Source organism: Pseudorasbora parva, chromosome 9 (genome assembly GCF_024679245.1).
Source record: "Pseudorasbora parva isolate DD20220531a chromosome 9, ASM2467924v1, whole genome shotgun sequence".
Lineage (NCBI taxonomy): Eukaryota > Metazoa > Chordata > Actinopteri > Cypriniformes > Gobionidae > Pseudorasbora > Pseudorasbora parva.
Window position 1 is genome coordinate 37746984 of NC_090180.1, and position 2253 is coordinate 37749236.

Consider the following 2253-nt stretch of genomic DNA (forward strand, 5'->3'; position numbering starts at 1 on the left):
ACCAAGGAAGATATGAGACAGATGTTTCACGAAGACCTCAATGCCGGTGTTCCATGAGAAGATGTGAAAACGTGGCCACAGATCGAATATGTTGGAGGACACATGTTGCCCAATGTGCCCAGGACAGGACATGATGATGATGTTGTCAGTTTATACATAACTGTAGGATTTATTTCTGTAAAAAACGTTGCATAATTAAATGTTAAATACATTTATGTAGTAAGTTCACAGATATGTGTGCATTCCCATTATTAAAAGTATATAATAGCAAGCTATATCATATGAATTTGTTTGAAAATGTAGATAACTCACTTGATTTTGTGATCACATAAATTATTTACATGCAAACGGGACGTTATAAACATTGCAACTGATCTGATTAAGAAAAAATAATTGAATATCTGATGTCATGTGACCGAAGTGGCTTTTTGAGGCTTTTGCATCTGAACTCTTCATATACAAATACAGCTCTGGAAAAAAAAATTAAGAGACCACTTAACATTTAGAAATCCATGTTAAGTGGTCTCTTAATTTTTTTCAGAGCTATATGTACGAGAATCATACGAATTTGACAACTTGTTAAATCTTGTGAATTATTAAGACTTTGGGAATATGTTCTTACTGATTGAGCTATAGGATTTGTAAGAATAAGTAACAACAAATGCTAAATAAAATGTTTGATAAAGGGTTCAAACCAACTCATACATACCATTACAAATATTTGCTGTTGCAGCTTTCGGTTTTCTCTGTTACTTCTCCACAAACAAGAATGGGTTGACTGAGTCCGAGAGGCCCTTTTGGTCTTTTCAGGTAAAAAAAAAAAAAAGAAAGAGAGAAAAAAGTCATAATATATAATATATAGCATTATAAAGTATACTATTTAAATAACAATATTTGGATTTTACATTAAAATGCATTTAAAGCATGGTAATTGTTGTGGCTACTGTTTATTTACAACAAATATCACATTAAAACTACCAATACTGTGGTAAACGCGTGGCAAGTGTTGTTGTTTTTTTTATTATTGTGCTTCTACTACAAATGCCACGTTGGAACTACACTAGTAATTATTATTAAATATTAACAACTGTTTAAAGGTCTATAGCACGTCACGTGACAGTGTTAAATTACCCTATTAGCAAGGTGTGTTTATTTCTTTGCAAAGAAATGCAAAGCCTCAGTGGAGATGATGACAGATACAATGCAGTGACTGAACATGATCGATAACAACAAGCAGAAAATACGTTATATCAAATATTAGGACATAATATGTATGATTACTCACCAACATGTGGCACACGTGATCTGATGCCAAACATCGCGATGTGTTCTGAATGAGACTTCTTCAGCGCGATTTCATACCGATAGAATTGCCGTCTAATGTTGACGCCAAAGGTTTCCCACTGAAAGCAATTGGGTTCCCAGTTCGTCCATCGCGTGACGCCGAGGGGTCTACCTGTGGCGTCTTCAGTGTGACGCACGGGCGCGGGCCGCGCGCCGCGCGCCGCGGATAGAGACGGTGATTGCTTTTGGGTCTTTTCTTCGCACAATTCAATCGTTTGGCCTCGGAATAGTTGGACTTTTTCAATAAAGTGTGCCTGTTGTCTGTTACAGCCTGTGTTTTATATCATATAATACGCAAATGGGTAGGTTTAGGGCGGGGTGGGGTTTGACTACTGTTTCAAACGTGTATCATAGCGTAAATAAATGTAAATACAATTGTGCTGGCTGATTAAATTGAGAATCACACTCCAACATGTCATAATGGAAAAATTATAACCCAATAAATTCCATCATGACGATAACATGCACATGCCCAACACGTCTGTTTATGACGTCCTAGGTTTCTCATTGAAATCAGTGGATTACCCAGTACGTCGAAAAATGCCGATTTAGGGGTACCCTGTGCGTCAACAGCTGACGTCAGGGTCCCTTGACCGTTCGGCAACATTTGACGAGTAGGGGTGAGACTGTGTTGGTCAATGCCTTGAAACTAAAACAAACCAGAGCATAAACCAAGCAACAATGTCATTGTTTAATCCATTTAAACTGGTAAACTATAACTTGCTAAGATCTCACCACACTGCTTTAGATCACTGATATCTGCTGACAGTTGCTAAATCTACTTACTCTCACAGAAGACTGTCAGTAAGTCAAATCCATTGACAGCCCATTACCGTTCTGAAGGTAAAAACCATTCACAACTTACTCTGGTGTGACCGTTCTTTTTTTTTTTTAGATTGCCTTGTGTGA

General features: G+C 37.3%; 1 long non-coding RNA gene across 1 annotated transcript; it reads right to left on the reverse strand.

Annotated features, from left to right (window-relative positions):
• On the reverse strand, window positions 1-1969 carry LOC137089706 (uncharacterized). The gene is made up of 3 exons (XR_010907769.1): window positions 1286-1969; window positions 710-802; window positions 1-175 (listed from the first exon to the last, which is right to left on the reverse strand). It is a non-coding gene; the product is annotated as an uncharacterized lncRNA (long non-coding RNA).
• Between the last annotated feature and the right edge of the window lie 284 nt (window positions 1970-2253).